We start from the raw sequence: 24,071 nt of genomic DNA on the forward strand, positions 1-24,071 counted from the left end.
GTGACTGGCATATTAAAGAAATCTTAATAGATGTCCTTCTATTAAACTTTTGAGGCTGTAACCAGAAACCAAGAATGAGATAAGTAATTTTAGCTAACTCAATTAAAAAAAAAAAAAAAGTGTAGTTGTTAGGAAGATTTCAATAAACGATCCTGGTTATTTCTGCAAGTTATAACATTATGTAAAGGCTTAAGTGAGATGTGTGCTTGGATTCTGGCTACTCCATTAAACAGCAGTATCTTCCTTAGACCTGAGGATAGGAACAAGAGGAGGAAGATTCTGAAGTGATTTTTATTTGACTAAAAGTGATAGATATACTGTGTAAAGGAAATCTCTCAGGATTTAATTACTTCCTTGGTTGACAGAAGAATTTAAATAATGCTTGTTATAATGTACAAGTGCTAATTTTAGGAAAAGGATATTTCTGTAGAGGTATGAACTTCCCCTGAAGCTTTTTAACTTGTGGAAGTTTCTTCTCTTGATATAGCAGAGAAACAGCTGAGAATTTTATGAAGGACAGGGTATTTCTCTATCTTAACCTGGCACAGCTGCATTCAGCCTTTATGAGGTGTTTTATATTTATTTATTTGTTTTTTGAAATATGTTTTTATTGTTATTTTTTTATAGAGAGAGGAAGGGAGAGAGAGATAGAAATATCAATGTGAGAGGCATACCTCCATCAGCTGCCTCCTGCACGCCCAATGGGGATCAAGCCCACAACCTGGGTATGTGCCCTGACCAGGAATCGAACTGGGACCTCTCAGTCCATGGGACCAACACTCAACCACTTAGCCACACTAGCCGCTTATATTTATTGTTTTTTCTTAACCTTAATTAGCCTGGTACAGGCATGCGTGGAGGAACAGATTTTGGTGATTTTCTGTATTATATGCTTAAGCAACTTCATTAGAAAAACAAACTCAGGAGATTTTAAATTTAGTTGTTTTCCATCAGCCTCATTTGGATTATCATCATTTTTGGTATATATATATAAATTTCACATGATTAAAACCAACACATCTTTACAATAGTTTGATTTTTATTTAATATTATTTTATACTTATTATTGCATTTATTGACCTAATCCAAATATAGATATTAGAGGAAAGTCTGGGATACAGTGGGATAAATGCTGGGTAGGGAGTCCAAAAACTTGGATGTGAATCTTACCTTTCTCTTCACTAGTTTTGTGACCCAGGGCAATTTACTTCTCTTTTATTGGCTTTTCATTTGTCTTAAATTAATTGACCTAAAATGGTAATTTAGGGAGTGATGGGAAGAAAGAAATGTGATTATGTGAAAACGACTGCCAAATAGAAAACATGCTTAGAGTTTTTTTCCCCTATTTTTTTTCTCCATTATATATGCACAGTCATCCCTCTCCACTTTGCGCTTCGACTTTCGCGGCTTTGCTCTATCACGGTTTTTTCAAATATATTCATTAAAAAGTTGATCAAGACAGTGAAAATAATACAGTGCGTGCTTGGTTGTCTGAGTCAATTATACAACCTTGCATTATAATTACAATTAAAATTACTGTACATATGGACTGTAGGCCTATGTATTCGAGCACCCCGGGAATCCTTCAACACCAGGTACAACTGCTAGAGTCTGGAACGAGTTCACTGCGATAAACGAGGGATGACTGTATGCCTTAATTTGCTTGCCCATTCTACTGATGGACATTTTGGGATACTTCTGATTTATTTTTCTTGAATGAGACAGTCAATCAGTTAAGCAATCTCTCTTTTTTTCTCTACATATATGTACACACATATTTATGTATGTATGTATGTATGTGTATTTATATGTATTTGCTCCTTGGGTTACTTTTCTAAAAAAAAAAAATCTGTCATATTATTAGAGTACCAATACATGTTGGTTTTTTGGAGCCTGCCAAATTTCCCCTGTGGGTGTTGGTGTTCTGCTGTTTGTGGCTACCTCTCCTGGGTTTGGATGAGCGAGGGAGGACCCACATTAAACACCACTGTCAAGTCTTACTTTCCTGGTTAGAGTTGCTAGCCCAGGAATGATACAATTATTCTCTAGCTTTTTGCCTGGAGGTTATCAGTAGTGGTTACTTGAAGAGCCTTGGGTTCTCAGTTGAATGAAAAACTCCCTCAGGTGCTCAGCATAAGGGGATTTCCCAATGGTGGGGCAGATGCTGGTTGTTAATGATCCTCAATTTGCATTTCACTGGCCCACCTGGGTGGAGCTGGACCTCGGAGGGAGGGGGTTACCTCTCCCCAGAGCCCTGGGAAGGAGTAAGATGGCCACCGTCCTGCATGGCTGCAACTCAGCAAAAGCTTTGAGTGCCCTCCAAATCCTGAGTGTCCCCACACAGTTCCAGTCCAGTCCGCCCTCCCTCTGCTGAAGCCCAAGGTGAGTGGCTGTGGCTATTTTAGTGTCTGTCCCAGCTCTGGGCTGTGGAGCCGCTTGGGAGTTTAACCCGAGGGCGCTGCTTACAGCTAAGGCTGCTGCTGTCTGTGGGCTCCCAGCCCCCATCTTGCACCTCCGCAATCCTACCAGGATCGATTCAGTGTACCTGGTTATATGGTTGTCGCAAGCTGCTTTTCTGCTGCTTTTTCTCGACAATTTGTCTTTATTTTAGTTGTAATTCCAGTTTGGTCCTGGGAGACGGTCTGTGTAGCTCCCATTCTCTCTGCCACCATTTTGGAATCCCACATGTTGCTTTTTGATGGGGTTTATAGATCATCCAGTAGATGTGGGACCTACTGTTAATAACAGTCCTGTGAAAGACACTGTCACACATACTGGAGATGTGTTTTGAAGAGAAATATTCCGAGTGCTCTTTCCTTCAGAAACTCCTGGCACCCAAATGGAAAAGGGGAGTTTGAGGATCCTTCTCTCTGTTAAAGTTGCAGCTGGTACCAGCCTTGCAGGAGACAATTGTTGGTTAGGCCTAACTCCTCTCAGGTCACAGGTCATACTTAAACGGGACTGCAGTGACGGGTTCATTACTTTAACAACATACATGCACATAAACCGTCTTGCTGGGAAGCTAGATTCTAGGCAGCATGCTGATAAAGCCTTTAAGCAGGGGGATCTAATTTTTCTTTAAGACACAGCCATCCTCTCCTCATGCATTTGGTTGAAACTTTCCTAGAGCAGATTTTAAAGTGGAAATAGAAATGCTAGAGTCAGAATGCCTTCCATATAGAGGATAAATTCTCTAAATTTCTCTGGAAACCCCTTAAGGAAGGGAAAACTTATTTGGTGAGAGAGATATCCTGAAAGAGAATGAAAGGAAATTCTAGAAGTCCAGCTGTAGATGATTATGAGTCTAATAAAATATTGATACTGCAAGTGAAATATTGATGAGGTAAGAACACATAGGTTTCTTTATGTCAAGATTCATGGCTTTTTTGAAAAAAACAACAACACATGAATTACTTTGAATTTCCAGGATGCTTTCTCAAAAACCCCACTTAAATTAGCTTCCTTTTGTCCAGACAGTATGGCTCATTGGTTGAGCATTGACCCATGCACCAAGAGGTTGCCGGTTTGATTCCTGGTCAGGACTCATGCCTAGGTTGTGAGCCCAATCCCTAGTGGGGGGCATGCAGAAGGCAGCCAGCCAATTGATGTTCTCTTTCATTGATGCTTCTATCTCTCCTCCTTTCCCTTCCTCTCTCTGAAATCAATAAAAGGGAAAAAAAAAATTTTTTTAAATTAGCTTCGTTTTGCAATCAACAGAATGAAAGCACCTTACTGAAGGAATGTTTTGACAGTGGATGGAGCTAAGAGAGCATGCCAGCTATTGAACTTCATGTAATGTGTTATTAGTCAAAATGAAAAGGATTGCATTTTTTTTGCTTTCTAAAATTTAAAGAAAAATCTATTTGCTTGTTTTCAGTTTTGGTATTGTGCCTCTTTCTGCTTTTTTATTTATTTATTTTATTTTTTAACTTTTGTTATTTAGCTAGCCTCAAGCTTTTCTTCTGTCTTTCCTTGGCCTATTTGAACAGATTTAGAATAGAATTCATAAGGCTGTTTGGTCTGGCCCCTTAGCCATACTCACTCAGAACTGGCATAGATAACTGGTGTGGATGGGAATGTTTGCCTGTATGAAAGAAACCAAACGCTCCTCTTGCCCCAAGTTTCGAGTAGGGTTTCTGAGTCTCAGCATTATTGACATTTTGGACTATGTAAGTGTTTGTTGTGGAGGGCTGTACTTCTCATTGTAGGGTGTTTAGCTGCAATCCCTTACATCTACTCACTAGATGCCAGTAGCAACTGTTCCCTTGTTACTACCCAAAGCATAGCTAACTGTCCCGTTTGGGGGACAGTTGTTCCCCATTTAAGAGCCACTGGTTTAGAGAATCCTGAAATGATCTTTTCAAGGCAGACATCGGGTTTCGTTCACTCATTAGTAGTCTGAGCTTCCCCTCATGTGGAACAAGCCTCCCTAGATATGATCAGTTTCTCCCAGAACCCTTAATGTGGGATGGTTTGGGACATGTTTTGTCTCAGATGGGATTTCCCAAAGTGGAATCCTGAGGTATGAAGAGTTAGAAGAACTAGAAGATTTTGGTTTGGTGTGGCTCTGTTTGGAGGGATGGGAAGGAGAGAGGAGAATGTGAAGGCCTGATGTGCAGTAGTGGTCTTCCTTGCTTCTTGAGCCTGCTTCCATATCATTGTCTGCCTTTCTTTCCTAAAATCTGTAGCTCCTTTGAAAGTTGAAGATAGGCTCTCAGACTTTTATCACCTGTTTTCCCAACTTATGTAGTTTTCTGCAGACCTCTGCGTCATTCTCCCCCATTATTGTTTCACTCTCTGTCTCTGCAACACTGCTTCTTTCAGTATCCTGTCCTCTCATTTGACACAGATCATCACAGCCTTCTAGAAACATTTTATTTGTTTGATTTTAGGAAACCATGTGCTCTTAGTTCTTCTAAAATCTCACAGTCTTCCTGCTTAGATTCTCTTAAGCTTCCTGACTTCCAAAATTTGAATTATCCCTGGCCAATCTTGAGCCTTCTGTTCTGTTTTCATTGACAACTCTGGATGACTACATTCGGACTCATAGTTTTAAATACCATCTAAGTGCTGACAAATATTTGTATACTATTTACTGTGTTCTAGGCATTGTTTTAAGTGCTTTACAAATATAAACTCATTTAATTCTCATAACAACCCTTGACATACATCTTGTTCGAGGTTACATAGTTAGTATTTCTGAGAGTGTGGTCTACCAGTCACCTATCATCAGAAGTACTCATAGGGTTGATGTACTAATGAAATGGGATAATCTATGCAAAGCACTTGGAACAGGACTTCATGAATAGTAAATACTCAGTTAGGGTTGCTTTTCTTACCTTTATTGTCCAGGTTATATAGTTTCTGTGAAAAGGAAAGTTGTAAATATTAAGTATAGTTTCATAACATTTTTTCAATTAAAAATAGATGCTGCTCTAGCTGGGTGGCTCCGTTGGTTGGAGTGTCATCCTGTTCACCAAAAGGTTGGTGTTTCAATTCCCAGTCAGGACACCTACTAAGGTTGTGGGTTTGATCCCCAGTTGGGGTGTGTACGGGAGACAACCAATCGATGTTTCTCTCTCACATCAATGTTTCTCTTTCTCTTTCTTACTCTACCTTCCTCTCTCTCTCAAAATTAATAAAAACATATCCTCAGGTGGTTAAAAAAAAAAAAATAGATGCTAATATTGACCCGTGGTTCTCAAACTTTTTGGTCTCAGAACCCATTTAAAATAATTAAGGACCCCAAAACTTTTGTATTTGTGGGTCTGTCTATTGATACTCATCGTTTTATCTTTAGATATCATATTTATCATGTATAAACTAAAACTGTTTTAAAAATATTTACTTCAAAATAATAATTACAAATACATTACATGTTAACACAAATAACATTTTTATGAAAAGTAACTGTTTTTCAAACAAAAATTTATGAGAACAGTGACATTGTGTTCTCACGTTTGCAAATCTTATTTTTTATTTTTTTAAATTAATTTTATTGTTGAGAATATTACAGATGTCCCCTTGATTTCCTCCTTAGCCACCCTCCACACAATTTCTGCCCCAACTCAGGCCTTCACTTTTCTATTGTCTGTATCTATGGGTTATGCATATATACATATATAATTTCTTTGATTAATCTCTTCCCACCTTCCCTCTGAGGTTTGTCAGTCTGTTCCTTGCTTCCATGTCTGTGGTCCTATTTCGTTCATTGGTTTATTTGGTTCATTAGATTCTACATATAAGGGAGATCATGTGATATTTATCTTTCTCTGACTGGCTTATTTCACTTAGCATAATAATCTCCAGGTCCCTCCATGCCATCACAAAGGTTAAGAGATCATTCTTTTTTACAGCTGTATAGTATTCCATTGTGCAAATGTACCACATCTTTTTTATCCACTTATCTACTGATGGCAACTTGGGCTGTTTCTAGATCTTAGCTATTATACATAACGCTACTGTGAACATAAACATAGGAATGTGTATATTTTTTCTGATTGGTGTTTTGGGATTCTTAGGATATATTCCCAGAAGTGGGATTGCTGGATCAAATGGCAGTTTTATTTCTAATTTTTGGAAGAAATTCTATACTGTTTTTCATAGTGGCTGCCTCAGTCTGCAGTGTACTAGGGTTCCCTTTTCTCCACACCCTTGCCAGCACGTGTTTGATGATTTATTGATGGTAGCCGTTCAGGCAGGTATAAGGTGATACCTCATAGTTGTTTTAATTGGCATCTTGCTGATGATTAGTGACGTTGAGAATTTTTTCATATGTCTCTTGGCCATCTGTATGTCCTCTTTGGAGATGTGTTTATTCAGGTCCTTTGCCCATTTTAAACTGGATTGTGTGTGTTCCTTTTGTTGAGTTGTATGAGTTCTTTATGTTTTGGAAATGAACCCCTTATCAGATGGATCATTGGCAAATATGTTCTCCTATACTGTGGATTCCTTTTGCATATTGAGGATGGTTTCTTTTGCTGTGCAGAAGCTTTTTAGTTTGATGTAGTCCAATTTGTTTATTTTTTCTTTTACTTCTCTTATCCTAGGAAATGTATTGATGAAAATTCTGCTACATGAGATGTCTGAGATTTTACTGCCTATGTTTTCTTCTAGGATTTTTGTGGTTTCATGACTTAATCCATTTCGAGTTTATTCTTGTGTATGGTATAAGTTGGTGATCTAGTTTCATTTTTTTGCATGTACCTGTCAGATTTTCCCACCATCATTTATTGAAGTGACTGTCTGTACTCTATTATATGCTCTTGGCACCTTTTCAAATATTAATTGATCATAATGGAACGGGTCAATTTCTGGGGTCTCTGTTCTATTCCATTGATCTATGTGCCTGTTCTTGTGCTAGTACCAGGCTATTTTGATTACAGTGGCTTTGTAGTATATCCTGATATTCGGTATTGTGATCGCTCCAATTTGTTCTTCTTTCTCAGGATTGCTATGGCTATTTTTTGGTTCCATATACATTTTTGGAATATTTGTTCTAGATCTGTGAAGAATGCCATTGTTATTTTAATAGGAATTGCATTGAATCTATAGTTTGCTGTGGGTAGTATGGAATTTTAATGAATTCTTCCAATCCATGAACACAGTATATTCTTCCACTTGTTTCTATCTTCCTCTATTTCTTTTTTCAGCATCCTGTAGTTTTTCAAGAACAGGTCTTTTACCTCCTTGGTTAAGTTTATTCCTAGGTACCTTATTTTGTTATTGTTGCAATGGTAAATGAAATTGTATTTTTACTTGCTTTTTCTGAGAGTTTATTATTGGTGTATAAAAATGCTGTCCATCTTCGGATGTTAATTTTGTATCCTGCTGTATTGCAGAATTCATTTATTAAATCTAGTAGTTATTTGGTGGAGTCTTTAGGGTTTTCCATATACAGTATCATATCATCTACAAATAATGACAGTTTTATTTTCTCCTTTCCAATTTGGATGCCTTTTATCTTTTCTACTTGTCTGATCTCTATGATTAGGACTTCCAGTACTATGTTGAATAAGAGTCGCAAAAATGAGCAACCCTGTCTTGTTCTTGTTCTTAAGGAAAACACTTTTAGTTTTTGCCCATTGAGTATGATGTTGGCTGTACGTTTGTCATATATGACCTCTATTATGTTGAGTTATGATCCCTCTATTACGACTTTGCTAAGAGTTTTTATCAAAAATGAGAGCTTGAACCAGAGGCATGAAAACATGGAATAGACTGACAAATCTCAGAAGGAAGGGGGGGATGGAGTATGGGAATTGATTAACCAAAGAACTTATATGCATATATGCATTGCCCATGGGTACAGACAATAGGATGTTGAAGGCCTGGGGTGGGGCAGGAACTGGGAGGTGGGAGACAAGGGAGAAAAAAAGGGGGCATCTGTAATACTCTCAATGATACAAATTTTTAAAAAAATAAATAAATAAGAAATGGGTGCTGGATTTTGTCGAATGCTTTTTTGTGTGTGTGCATCTATTGATGTGATCATGTGATTTTTATCCTTCATTTTGTTAATGTGATGTATCACTTTTATTGATTTGCAAAGACCTGTGTCCTTGAAATAAATCCCAGTTGGTAATGGTGTATGATCTTTTTAATGTATTGCTGGATATGATTTGCTAATATTTTGTTGAGGATTTTAGCATCTATGTTCATCAGAGATATTAGCCTGTAATTTTCTTTTTGTTTGTTGTATATTTTGTTTTGGATTAGGATAATGCTGGCCTTGTAAAAAGAGCTTGGGAATCTTTCTTTCTCTTGAATTTTCTGGAATAGTTTGAGGAAAATTGGTGTTAATGCTTCTTTTAATGTTTGGTAAAACTTGCCTAAAAATCCATCTGGTCCAGGACTTTTGTTTGTTGGGAGTTTTTTGATTACTGCTTCAATTTTCTTAAGTTGTTATCGGCCTATTCAGGTTTTCCGATTCTTCCTGCTTGAGTTTTGGCAGATAGTATGTTTCTAGGAATTTGTCTATTTTGCCCAGGTAATCCAATTTATTGGTATATAGTTGTTCATAGTATTTTCTTACAATTCTTTGTATTTCTGTGGTGTCAGTTGTTATATTGACTCTTTGATTTATGATTTTATTTATTTGGGTCCTCTTTCATTTTTTCTTGATGAGTCTGGGAAAGGTTCATCAATTTTGTTTACTTTTTCAAAGAACCAGCTCTTGGTTTCATTGATTTCTCTCCTCCCCTCCCCTCCCCTCCCCTCCCCTCCCCTCCCCTCCTTTCTTTTCTTTCATGCCCCTAGTGGGAACTGAACTGAACCCAGGACTCTCTGGTCTGCAGGCCCACACTCAACCGCTGAGCCAAACTGGCCAGGGCTCATTGATCTTTAGTTTGTTTTTTAGTCTCTATGTCATTTATTTCTGCTCTGTTCTTTATTATAATTTTCTTTCTTCCTTCTACTTCCTCTGGGCTTTTCTTACTCTTTCTAATTATTTTAGTTGTGGTGTTAGATAGTTTTTTAGAGATGTATCTTTTTTCTGAGGTAGGCTTGTAATGCTATGAATTTTCCTCTCAAGACTGCTTTTGTTGTGTCTCATAGATTTGGGGTTGTTGTGTGATCATTTTAATTATTTTGCTGGAAGTTTTTTATTTCTTTCTTGTTCTCACTGGTAAGTCATTCACTGTTTAATAACATGTGTTTGAATGTTTGAATGTTGTTGATTTCTAGTTTCACGCCCTTGTGATCTGAGAAAATGCTTGACATAGTTTCTATCTTCTTGAACTTGTAGAGATGTATTTTGTGTCCAAACACGTGGTCTATTTTTGAGAATGTTCCATATGCACTTGCAAATCTTTTTAGTGTCCAGCCGAATAGGAGACAACTGGAGTCTCATATCTGCTCTGCCTTTGGTCTTTTGTGGTATCAGCAAGCATGTGGTCTGTGGAAATGCCCCTGTGTAAACTTGTAACAGGATAAGAGTGTAGAACTCTTAAAACATATTATGCAAATAGTTTTGACCTAAGGATCCCCTGAAAACATATCAGCAACCCCCTTACCGTACTTTGAGAGCCACTATATAAACGTTAAGAAAAAATGTGAAATAAAGAGAAAGTTGTTACCAGTAAGATTATAGCTATCTTTCTTCTTTATGAATTTATGTAGTATTAAATTGAGTATGTTATTCTTATTTTCTCATGATGATAAAAATAAACCTTAAAAATAATGACTGAGACCACTTTCAAAATGCAAAATAGTGTTAGGAAAAAAGGTAAAGCATGGGGTAGACACAGGGAAATACAGCTATCAAAGAAAAAAATCCATCCACCTAAAGTTTTAACATAAAACCAACCTGTGATTTGTTTATGACCAGGTATATTCATTTTCTAGGGCTGCAGTAATAAAGTATCGCTAAATTGGTGGCTTAAATAACAAATTTGTTCTCTCACAGTTCTGGGAACCTGTAGTCCAAAATCAGTTATAAGCTGGACCATACACGTGTCCTCTGAAGGCTCTAGGAAAGAATCCTTTCTTGCCAGCAATCCTTGACATTGCTTGACTTGTAGGTGCATTACTTCACATGATGTTTTCCCTGTGTATCTGTATCTTGGTGTCCAAATTTCCATCTTTTCATGAGGACACCAGCCATGTTGGATTTATGACCTCATCTTAACTGATTATATCCACAAAGACCCTGTTTCCAAATAAGGTCACATTCACAGGCACCAAGGGTTAAGACTTCAATGTATCCTTTTAAAGGACACAATTTAACCCACAATGTCAGATCCTATATAAAATAAAAATGTAGATATTTTATATATCCTATATAAAATCAAAATGTAGAAATTTTCATTCTTTCTAAAACTTCATTACTTACATCAGGTAAGCTGAAGGTGTGTTCTATATGCCATTGACCGTGTCAAACCCAAGCTCAGCTTAGCTGGTAAGGATGATAACTGCTAATCACTCTTCTTGTGTTCTTAGTTATGGCTCTTTGTGAAAAATAGCCATAGGAAATGGCAATTACCTCATCCCTGGGCTTGTACCCTTCCTGCATTTTCTCTAGTTTAGAACTAGGGGTTCTCAATTTTGAGTATTATCAAGTGCAATACATTTTATTAAGAAGTTTACATAGACCATTTCATTTAATTCACACACATCATGGGTGTCCCATTAAGTTACAGAAATAATTTATACTCACTGTAATAAGTCAAAGAAGAAAGAAGTTATTATATACCCCCTCACCTCCTACCGTGCTTTCTCACTGACGTAACCAACACTTGTGGTCAATATATATTTTTCCACTCCCTTTTCCTTGCTCCTACAAATACATACCTGGTCATGTAAGGATTTTGAGCAGAGCTGATTTGTATTCTACCCAAAGTTTCTGTATGAGAATTAAGTTTTCATGGAGATGCTTAATATCTGAGCATCTGTGGAACTCTCTCACTAAAGAAAACATATAGGTTTTGAGATCATATATTACCATTTCTCCTGACATCTTTTTTCACAATAATTCCTATTTTCAGTTTTTATCTTAAATCACTTTCTCATGTGATCCCTTCATTAAGGAGAGATTAGGCCTAAATGAACAGAGAGAGGTTTTTTGAGCTGAACTTGAAAAGCATATAAAAGGATAATTGAAGTTCACTAGATTTTTGAGCTTCTGGAGTGGTGGTATGATATTTGTTTTTCTTGTGTCCATTTCCAGCATTCTGCATAGTATCTTATAGATAGACACAGTCAAAAAAATATTTAAATTGGTGTATCAGAGCTATTGCATTCAAATTCCCAGTTAGAGCTTTGGACCTGTGACCTTTGATTCCCAGCTTCTTGATTTTGACACTGCTTTGTTACTGGTTTAATTATACTGATTTTCTACCTTCATTAGAAGTGGTAATATTGATTTTTAAAATAATATAAATTAAAATGAGTTCTATTTAGAAAATTATTATAGGTGTTCATTATATATCCCTTTTAGGTCATTAGATATATCCTAGGGTATGAGCAATTGACCTTTGGGAATTAATTTAATAGTATTAATAGTAAGAGAATGCCATTTAAATGATTTTTGAAGAGGAGCACTTCTAAAAAAAAGCACTCTTTATAAAATACATACCTCAGGGACTAATCAAAGCATTTGGAGCCTTCAGGACTATTGATTTGCATTTGTGCCTACTTAGTGTTCATGAAAAATTTTTTCTAATGAAATCAGTGATTCATATAAGAGAACTATTATGCCCTTCCCAAATTGTTTTTAAAATTAATTTAGGGAATATTTTGTAAGAGAAATATTCTGCTCTTATTGCATTGGTAAAAATATTTTTAGGAGGAAAATTCTAAATGAATACTTTGGGGTCACTTTTTATTCTCTCTAATCTCTTTTTCCTCATTCTTAAATCTTCTAATTTTGTTCCTTTCTTCTCTCTCTGTTATTCATTCCACAGGTCACATTATTTCCTTTTTATACAATTTTTTTTTCTTATAAAATTGTCCCAGATTACTATGGATAATTTGGATGATGAGTTGATTTAAAAGATGTTAAGCTTTATTATTGAAGAAAGTAAAGTACCGTTATGTGGACTTGGGAGATGGGAAGAGCAGTATTTTAATACCTTCAGGCAACCAAGTATTACTTGGACACCGTTGCTATACTTACAAATAAAGAAAAGTTAACCTTGAAAGCAAATGCTATAAGTAATAACTCACTAATCTTTAAAGTTAAACTTTATGTGAACATTTGCTGTCATTTTTGTCATAATTTGCTTTTCTGGATTTCCCTGACATGTTAAGTTGACTTAGTAAGTTATTGGCAATTGGTGATTTATATAGAAAGGAAAAGTGTTTAATTAAGAAGAGAAAGTACTAGATTTATTAATTACCTTGTTGTATCAGTAACAATGAAGCGGGTTTTATCAGCATTGTAGTTTGTATTTATTATATAAAGTGAAGCGCAGGTAGAATATAATCCCTCATGTAGATGACAGTTTTAGGAAAAAAGAGTGTTATTTTATTTACCATTAGTTAGTGGCATTTACATGAAAGTCTTACTTGTGGCATACTAAATACACACGTGATAACCTAAACTGTTACTATCAGGAATTTTCATATTCTAAGTCAACGTTTTTCCATGGGGTAAGTTATATCCACTACTGACTAGAGTCTTCATTATATTTGACTGGGCCATGAGCAGTTCTAGACAGATGCTTGTCATCTGGAAGATTGATTTAGCTTTCCTCTTCCAAAATCCTGTTCTTGACCTCCCTTATCTGTTATTGATCTTTGGCTTCTGTGCTTCTCAACTGTGTATTCAAACAATTCTCTTGGATTCCTGCTGTTCTGCATTTCACCTTCTTAGGACTTCCTCTTGTTTTATTAAGTAGCTCTAGTCACACTCACTGTTTCTCTGGGTTTCACATCTCTCTTCATTTCCCCCTACAGCCCTCATTTTGGTCTTGCTGTACCCACATTGCACAAACCATCCAGTCATTCAATGAAAATGCCAGGCCCTGTTCAGGCGATTGGTATCATTAGTGAACAAAACATAGACCCTGACCTGACCTCACTAAATATATGTATATTCTAGCATATATATATATATATATATAAATATATATATATATATACACACACACACACACACACACACACATATTCTAGCAGGGAGAAGAGACATAATTATAATAAATATAATTATGTATTCTTAGATTAGAAATTGATAAGAGCTGTTGAAAAACATAAAGTAGCCCGACTGGTTTGGCTTAGCGGTTAGAGTGTGGGCCCACAGACCAAAGAGTCATGGGTTCAATTTGGTCAAGGGCACATACCTCGGTTGTAGTTTGATCCCTGGCCATGCAGGAGGCAACCATTTGATGTGTCTCTCTCACATGATGTCCCTCTCTCTCTCTCTTCCTCCTTCCCACTCTATCTGAAGATAAATGGAAAAAAATATCCTCAGATGAGGATTTAAAAAAAGATAAAGTAGAGCAAGATAAGGAGGATTTTTTTTTAAGTCCTCACCTGAATATATTGTTCCATTTATCTTCAGATAGAGAGGGAGGGAGGGGGAGAGAAAGATAAACATTGGACATGAGAGAGACACTCCAACTGGTCCCACACGACCCTGACCAGGCCCAGGCCCAGGGATCAAACTGCAACCAAGGTATGAGCGAGCTCTTGACTGGAATTGAACCGACTCATTGGTCTGCGGGCAGATGCTCTAACCGCTGAGCAAAATGGGCCAAAGAAGAAGTCATAGGTTTAATAGGATGTTCAGGTGGGTGTGATAGAGAAGGTAACATTTTATCAAAGACTGAAGGAGGTATGGGAGTTAGTCATGTGATATATGCTCAAAGGCCCTAAGGCAAGAATATGCATGGTGTGCTCAGGTAACAGCAAAAGAGGCCTGGGTGGATGAAATAGAATAATCCCAGGGGAGGAAAAGGGGATGGGCTGGGGGAGGAGTTATAGATCATGCAGGATTTAGGAATTGTAATAACTCCTTCAGCTTTTATCCTTGCTGAAATGGTTAACCTTGCAAGTTTTTGAGTAGAGGAGTGATATGACCAGCCTTTATTTTTACAGGCTGCTTTGTGGCAAGGGGATAGGCGGAAGTTCAATCAGAATGCTCTTATATTAATCTTGGCAGGAGACAGTGGTGGCTTAGGCCAGAGTGGTAACAAAGCCTCCTTTGGTGAGAAGTGGTTAGACTCTATATGTATTTTGAAGGTAGAATGAACAGAATTTGTTAGTCAGTGTGCAGTTTGAGAAAAAGAGAAGTCAAGGATGGTTCCAAGTATTTTTCCTTGGGAGTAGAGGAGCTTCTATCAGCTAAAATGTGGAAACCTGCAGGTGGAAGAGTTTTTTTAGGAGGAGGTTAGTAGTTTAGTTTTGAACATTGCTGTATTTGAAAAGTACATATGCATTTTTATCTTAAATAATAGCTTCTTAACTTTTTTGTGGTCAATAACAAAATTTTACTTTTTTGAGGTTATGAGGCCATTAAGAAAGTAATGGGACATCGGGATTTGATGGAATCTCTTATAACTATAGTTGGTGAGGAACTTCTCTATTAGAGTACCATTTATTTTTAAATTCCAGGAAGATGAAACTTAGTTGATTTCAGAGAAACCATGATCATAACAATTTTGTAAAATATATCATGTGGTGGCATGTGTGTTTAATTTACATCTATAGATTTTCTCTTTTTCTTAATCATTTTCACTCAGTACAGCCTCCATTTTTTCTCTATGTACCTTTAGTATTTAACCTGTAGTTTTTAACTCCTGCATCATATTTCATGTAACACTCTTACTCTATCTTGTTTAACCTTTCCCTAGTAAAGGACCCTCAGATTACCTCCAGTTTTCCATTATTCCAGCAGTGCTGCAGTGCACATCCTTATAGACATATGAGAGGCTTTTACAAAATATACTTGTGTGTGTGTGTGTATATATTTCAAACTTGTATATAGCTTTTCATAATGTTATTTCATAATTTAAAAATAATTATTTTTTCTTTCTTTCGTTTTATATTGTTTATTTGCCTTTTTTACTTTTATTTTTCTTTGATTAATCTTGCCAGAAGCGTGTCTATTGTATTAATTGTTTCAAACGAAGTAGGATTTAGTTTTACTTATTTTTGCAACTTTTTCCCCAGTCTTTTCTGCCCATATTGTACTATTTTGTTTCTTCTTCTTCATTCTGTTTATTGCCTTTTTATAAATTAATTTCTTGAGTTGAACACTTAGCTCCATTTGATTCTAAGTATTTCTTTATTCCCTTAATTTTATCTTATCCTATATATTATATTTTAGTCCCTTGTCATTTATTTATAATTATTTTTACATCATGCTTAAAGAACGTAAATCATATAATATTTATTTGGAGAGAATTTATGGAGGCTTCCTTTGAGGCTTAGTACATGGATAGTTTTCATAAAAGTTATATATGTATTTGAAAGTAATATGGTCCCTGTTGGTTATCAAAGTTTGTATTATTTGCTAGTTTGAGCTTATTAACCATGTTATTCAAATCTTCTGTATTTTAGCTTATTTTGTCTGCTTCCTCTTTCAGTTTCTGAGAGGAATATAATAAAATAATCACTTCCAGTGGTTTATTTACCTGTTTCTTTCCATGTTCCATTAATTGTTGATTCATATATTTTGAGGCTATATTGTTAGATGCATTTATGTTGATTATAATTCTGATGGTAAATAATTAAGGGTATATAATGCTCTTCCTTTGTCCCTTATATTTTTCTGCCTTGGTTTTCTTTTATTGATTTTTTTTTTCCAATAGAGAGAGAAAGGGAGAGATTGAAACATCCACGTAAGGGAGAAACATCAATTGGCTGCCTCCTGCATGCCCCCTACTGGAGATCAAGCCCACAACTCGGGACCTCTCAGTCCATGGAGGACACCCAATCCACTGAGCCACACCAACTGGGCTTGATTTTCTCTTTAACTTGTATTTGTAAGATGGGCTACTGCATCTTATTTGGATTTGCCTAGTATATTTATTTCCAGATTTTATGATAAAGCTTTCTATAACTTTGTGATGAACATTTTGGAACTGTAAAATTTTTATTGAATATTGTCTTTATTCAAATCTGAGCTTTTAGTATATTTTACCATTTGTGTTTATTGTCATAATTATTCTGTTTAGTCAATTTTGCTGTATTTCATGTTTTATATCAATTATACTTTTATTCTTCTCTTCCATTGAATAAATCTGCTGGTTCAACATTTAAAAATTACATTTTATTCTTCTTGTGGTCTCTACTTACTAAGATCCATACTTATATTTATTTAAATTGATCACTTATTAAACTTATTAATGTCCATGTCTTCTTCCTGAAGTATAGTTAACTTAACCTGTGCCTGCCCTCTCTCTAGTCTCACAACAGCTAGGGAAATTTCTAAGCAAGTTTTCCTTTTGTGAGATGTACAGGGAATACTGATGTCTGAGTCTCTAGTGGCTGGTCTGGCCTGTTTGCTTCTATGGCCAGTGAAGCTGTTAACTTCTATATTGAATAGATAGGTAATCACAGAAACAGGCATATTGGCTGACCTGGACTAGGAACTGAGACCATAAAGCAAGCATAGCCAGTAATGCATGTGATGACCAGAGAGGCTAGTGAGTTGGGTCTCTTGGGTTTCCTTTCTTAATAATCTGTGCAAAAGCAATTGTTTGTCTTACTTATTAAGAGCAGATACCCTAATAGTCACCCCCCACCTCTTCATGGTGTTGGGGACTCTACCTTTGTGACTTGAGAGTCCACTGGTATACAAGATTACTTTCTGAGAACTGAGTCTCATTGAGCCCTTTAAATAGAAGCTTAGTCTCTAGAAGGGCATCTTGCTAGACTCTCCCACCAGGAAAATTTTTACTGCTTAGATAAAGTAAAAATAGTTACTTTTTTTTTTTTCTACTCCCAAACACTCTTTGCTTCACCTTCCAGATTCAGTTAAGGTGTGTTATAATGCCATATATATATATATATACATTCTCTCTTCACATCTTTTCAACTGCATTGCTGTAATCCTCATTCAGGTCACCATTATCTTTCATTTGAACTATGCATTTGGTCTCCAGGCTTCCTCTGTGGCCCTCTGGAGTCTTTTCTACAGAAAGTAACCAAGTAAAAAAAAAATCTCAGATCAGAACTTGTCACTTTCCTGTTAAAACACCTTCAATGATTGCCATTACATTTAAAATAAAATGCAAACTCTATATGGCCTGTAAGGACCTACATGATCTGCTCTCTGCCTTACTCTTCCAAACTAAGCACATACTACTGTTTTTCTCACTTGCTAGGTTGTAGTCACAATTGAACTTCTTTTTGAGTATACCAGGCTTACTTGTTTCTTCCTTAGGACATTTTTTCTTGTTTTTGGAAGAATCAGAATAATTTATTTCAAAGGCCTCAGATATAGGACTTATGTTACACAAGGAACTTGTATTAAAAGAAACTGGGCAGAGGGTTGTTACAAGATGTGAAAATAAAGCAAGGTTAAGAGTATGAGGAGAGGGTTTTAAGACATCACTATTTGCAGAAGATATGATATACTATGTAGAAAATCATAAAGACTCCACTCAAAACTATTAGAAATAATAAATTCAGTAAATTATAGGATATAAAATCAATATACAAATATTTGTCACATTGCTATACACTTACAGTCAACTCTCAGAAATAAAAATTAAGAAAACAATTTCATCTACAATAGCATCGAAAATAATAAAATACCTAGGAACAAACTTAAACAAAGTGGTGAAAAAAACCTATGCACTAAACATTATAAGACATTGATGACAAAAATTGAAGAGGACACAAACACATGGAAAGATATTCCATGCTCATGGATGACACTTTTCTTTGCCTGGCATATTCTATTACCGATTCTTACCTGGATGGCTCCTTCTTGTCACTTAAGCTCAGCTGAAATAACACCTTTGAAGGGTTTTGCACTTTACCCAGCTGAAGAAGCACTGCACGCACGAGCGCGTATACACACACACACACACACACGCACGCACACACACACATATACTTAGAAACACTATTATTCTCAGTCATATTATTGTCTTATTCTTTATTGCCCTTTTACCTTGGAATTTTCTCATTTATTTATTTGTTTACTTACATATTGTGTGTAGGCCCGCCTACACTAGAAAGTAAACTCCACAAGGATAAGAACTTCATTTTGTTCTCTGGCACCTAATAGTTACTCAACTTAAGTTTTGTTGAATGAGTGAATGGACACCGGGTGGGGAATAGACAACAGTACTTCCTACCCCACAACCAACCAAATGCAAAAATAAGGGGATTTGGCTGAGAACTTCTTAACCTAGCATTATAAGCTCTTTTCTACCCTGAACACATCTTCAGTTTCTTTAGTGAGTACTTCACTGATTATATATTAGGTAGTTATTTTATTTCCATTAAATTCAGGGAGATGAGAAGGACTGTTCAGCTCAGCTGTTCTATGGTCAGATGTTCAGTTACATGTAGTTACTGCCTGACAGCCACTCTTGCTCTCTGTGTCTGCTAACTGCAAATTTGGAGTCTCTCTGGTGCTCTTCTCAGAAGAACAGCTGCAACTTCCTCAACTTCCTCTGCTGTGATTTAATCTAGTCCCATTTTCAGTTCATCTTGGAGAAATTTGTTAAAATCTCTGTTCAATGACTCTACCAGCCATTCTTCCCACCCTGTTTGCTGTGTGTTTGTTTTTGCTTTTTTTTTAATCCTCCCGCAAGGGTATTTTTGCATTTATTTATCTTCAGATAGAGTGGGAGGGAGAGAGGGAGGAAGAGAGAGAGAAACATTGACGTGAGAGAGACACATCAATTGGTTGCCACCTACACAACCCCAACCAGGATCAGGGATGAACTGCAACCAAGGTATGTGTCCTTATAGTGGGAATCGAACCTGGGACTCCCTGGTCTGACGCTCTAACTGCTGAGCCAAACTGGCCAGGGCTGCTTTTTTTTTTAATCCTCACCTGAGGGTATGTTGTTAGAGAGAGAGAGAGGAAAGGAGAGAGAGAGAGAAAGAGAGAGAGAGAGATCCTTCAATCAGTTGCGTATCATATACACCCTGACCAGGGATTGAACCCTGAGGTATGTACCCTGACTCAGAATCGAACCTGCAACCTTTTGGTGTATGGGATGACACGCCAACCTAACTGAGCCATCCGGCCAGGGCACCCTTTGCTTTTCTCATCACAGTTGTATATTTGTCTCCTTTTGTGTCATTTTCCTGTCATTTCAAAGGTTTTGTGGAAGGGAGAGGAGGTAGACATGTTTGTTCAGTCTTCTGTCTTGATTTGTAAGTACTTTGCTGAGTTCTTTTACTTCAGTGATGAGGATGCATAAAGGCTTGTTAAGTACACTTGGAGTTTATGTGTTAATAAATAACTCTGATGTTCACCATACGTCCTTGATAACAGGCAAGGAAATTTATTTAGATCATTCACTGAAGGGTAAGAATTCATTTTGTGCTGTTGTAACTGAGCACATGTCCCTTTCCAAAAGAGAGAAAGGTCACACCTCTCATACAGTTTCTATTTCCAAACTTGCCTTTTGCTCTTTGGTAATGAAGAGACATTCACATCTAAATTATCTGGTTTAATTTAATGGATCCAGGTAAAAACAACCCCAAGTGGATTCTAGGTCTAATTTGATTTAAGAGGTAGAGTTGAGAGAAGTTGGAGACTCATTGGATGAATGTCTTTTTTCTCTGTACTTTCAGATATTGAGTAGTGTGTGTGAGAGAGAGCAAGAAAGAGAAGCATTCATAGATGACTTTTGAATTTCTTACTTGGGAACTGGGGAAATAATGTTGCCGTCATAGAGATTGAGATTGTAATGTAACTGGCTGGTTTGGATGGGGATGGGGAAACCAGGAGGAATTATTTCAGTTTTAAATATGCTCCTTTGCAGTGCCTATGGGTCATCTAAGTGGAAATATATAGTAGGTAGAAATTGAGCTCAGGAGAGAGACATAGGCTAGAGGAAGTTCTAAGAAATGATCAGCATGGAAGGTGATTGAAACCATGAGCAAGGTTGAACTCATCCAGGGAAGAATGAATAAAGGAAAAAAGAAGAAAAGAGGATTGGAGGATACTGCAGAATAGGGGTGATCAAATTGGTGATTGGTAATTTGGCTAAGGTAAGATTAGTGGGATGTAAAGGGTATAAAATAGATTGTATTGCATTGTCTCCTAAATGTGAGGTAATGTGTATACTGGAGACAACTTTATCAATAAGCTTATATATGAGAGAAAAACAAAAAAGTGATATTACTTAGAAGGGAACATGTAAGCAGGAGAAGACCTGAGCATGTGCAAATGTTGATGGAAAAAGACTGCGAAGAAAGGGAGATGTTGAACACATATACAAAAGAGAAGGGATCGTTGATAGAATGAGGCACTGAGAAATACATAGTGATAATTCCAGAGCACAGGAGGGACAAATTGATTAAAGGAGGGATTCCATGCATGACTGATAGGGATACAAAAATGTATCTGGTTGTAGTAGAGAGGTAGGGTTGAAGAATTGAAGAGGGTCCTGCGTACTCACTTTTCATGATCTTTTCATGAAAAGATCATCTTCTGAGTACAAAATGGGAGAAAGTGGGTTAGGAGGATGAAGGAAGTGGGGGAATGGGAGAGAGAAATTATTGGGCAGTATTCGCCAAGCAGAAGTTAGAGATTATTATATTTTATTTGTTCCTCCAAATCTTTGACCTGAATTGATAGATACCTGGGATGATGCAAGGTTAGGTGTTGTCAGGTGAGTGAAATAGAAAGACTAGGAAGTCAGAAACATGAGGGATTGTCAAGAAAGTGGTAAGGTGATAAGCTGTGAACTCAGGGTCCAGGAGGGGAGAGAAGGAAAAGGAAAAAGGATAGTAGATTTATTCTTTTCTAAAAACAAGTATCTTTTGAGTACCTACAAGGTGCCAAACTGGGTTCTAGGCACTAAATATTTAGTGGATAACAAGACAGACAACAATTATGGATGTAATGCAGTGGTTATAATGGGGAGAGGGGTAAGTGCTATGAAGGAACTATAAAAAAGTTGCTATGGCCCTGGTGGCTTGGCTCAGTGGTTAGAGTGTCAGACCACAGAACAAAGGGTCTCAGGTTTGATTCCTGGTCAAGAGCTTGTGCCAGGGTTGCAGGTTTGATTCCTGGCCCTGGTCGGGGTTGGGCGGGAGGCAACAAATTGATGTCTCTCTCTCACATCGATGTTGCTCTCTCCCTTCCTCCCTTCTACTCTATCTAAAAATCAATGGAAAAAATATCCTCGGGTAAGGATTAATAACAACAACAGAAAATCTGCTATGATGCAGGGTAACTGGGGCAGGGCTAATTTAGATAATTGCTCTGAGAGGGTATCCAGGAGGAGATGACACTGTTGCTTAGACCTGAGGGGTAAGATATCTCCATGTGACGATCAGGGGATAATTTTACAGAGGAAGAGCTAATGCAGAGACCCCAAGACTGGGGTATGTATGTAAAGAGAAGGTCAGAATGAGATGACTTTGAAAAGGCATACAGCAGCTCTGTCATTCAGGACTTTGAAGGAAATAGTAAGGAATTTACATTTTATTGTAAACACAGGGGGAAGCCATTGAAATGTGCAAAACAAAGTTGGGATGTCATCTAACATGTTTTTATAACGTTACTGGGTATATTGTTGAGAATGGAGGGCAAGAATGGCAACGAGGAGTTCAGGCAAGCAGTTATAATAGTAACGCAGGCAAGAACTGAAGAGGGTGTGGCAGTGAGAAGTGGATGGATTTGAGACATATTTGCACATAAAATCAACAGGGTTGGACTATTATACGTTTTATTGGCTCTACCTTTAAACTATATTTAGAATTCTACCACTTCTTACTTTGTACACAGCCAACCTCTTGATCTAAAACCGTCATTATCTCACACTTGGGTTGTAATAACCTTCCAACTGGTCTCGTGCTTCTGCTCTTGTCCTCTTGCATCTACTCTCCACTGAGCAGCTAGAATGAGCGGTTTAAAACATGTTAGACCATGTCACTCTTTGGCTTAAAACCATCCAGTAGTTTGTCTTCTCACAATTTAAACTCTAAAAGTGGCCTATAAGGCTCTAGATAATCTAGCCCTTGTTTCTGCCATGTGTTCACTGTGCTCCAGCCACACTGGCCTTGATGTTTGTTGAACCTGCCAGACTTACTCTCACCTCAGGATCTTTGCACTTGTTGGAACCCTTCCCTGAATGTTTCTCTTCCAGACATTCTAAAACACTCTCCCTCATCTGCTTTAGTTTCTGCTTAAATGTTATCTTTTACAAAATACCTTCCCTATCCTGCCTTCACTGACTGCTGTATTTAAAACTGCATCTGCCTGCCATGCCAGTATTCCTTAACATGCTTCCCTGCTGTATTTATTCACTTTGGAGCTAATCACCACCTGTATATTTACTTACCTGCTTATTTTCTCCTCCCTTCTTTAGAATGTCACTTTCAGGTGCGAAATAATTTTTTAAAAATCTATTTACTACTTTATCCCATTAGATCAGTGCTCAGCACATAGTAGCTTCTCAATAACCAATAGAAAAATGAATTGCTGAATGGATTGGATGTGTAAAGAAAGAAATTATATAATCAAGGGAGCCTAGGAGTCCACAGGTTTCTAGCCCAAGCAGCTTGGTGATGGTCATACCATTTATGGAAGGGAGAACAAGGAAAGGAGCAAATTTTTGTTGTAAAGCAGGGATTTTGTTTTGGCCATCATGTTTAAGATGCTCATTTTACTTTGATGTGGAGATTGCATAAAGAAAGTTGAATATGCGTCTGGAATTCAGGGGTGAGGAATTTGGAGTTATCAGTATATATGTAGGATTTAAAGTCATGGTATAGACTTCCGGTCAAGATGGCGACATAGGGTAAGCGCGGTATTACATCCTCCCACAACCACATCAAAGTTACAACTAAACTACAGAACAACCATCATTGAAAACTGCCTGAAATCAAACTGAATGGAAGTCCTACAACTACGGAATTAAAGCAGCCACATCGAGACTGGAAGGAGGACGGAGGCGTGGATGGGCTGGTACCACACCCACATGAGGCAGATAACAATTGGGAGGACACCTTGGCAGAATGTCCTCCCTGAGGACTGAGGGGGTCCCCGTCCCACACCAGGCGCCCCGCTTAGGGTTCCAGTACCAGGAAGAAAAGTCCCCATAACTTCTGGCTGCAAAAACCAGTGGGAACTGAGGCTCAGGGAGGCTGAGACGTTCTTGAGCTCCAGGCAGCTCCTCTTAAAGGGCCCATGCACAAACTTATCGAACTCACTCCCTCTAAACTTGGAGGGGAGGCAGCTCAGGGGGCGCCAGAGACATACAGGGAAGAACTGAGCTGTTTGGCACTGGAGCGAGGGCTGGAGAGGGGGCTTTCTCCGGGACAAACGTGCTGTCAGAACCTTTGTTCTTTTGGTGAGCCCTTCCCTGGGGTGGCAGATAGCCGCCATATCTGGAACTCCAGCAACCTGGCTCACACTAGTTGCCTCACCCCACCCAACTTTCAGGCCCACCCAAGCTGTTTCCACTTGTTTAACCATAGGATTG

The 24,071-nt window shown here is 37.5% G+C and overlaps 1 protein-coding gene across 9 annotated transcripts in view; it reads left to right on the plus strand.

Moving 5' to 3' along the window:
* The window catches only part of ST7 (suppression of tumorigenicity 7), a 357,848-nt gene that overhangs the window by 224,722 nt on the left and 109,055 nt on the right, over positions 1–24,071 (plus strand). The gene's annotated exons all lie outside the window — the stretch shown is intronic.

Source organism: Molossus molossus, unplaced genomic scaffold, assembly GCF_014108415.1.
Source record: "Molossus molossus isolate mMolMol1 unplaced genomic scaffold, mMolMol1.p scaffold_m16_p_7, whole genome shotgun sequence".
Lineage (NCBI taxonomy): Eukaryota > Metazoa > Chordata > Mammalia > Chiroptera > Molossidae > Molossus > Molossus molossus.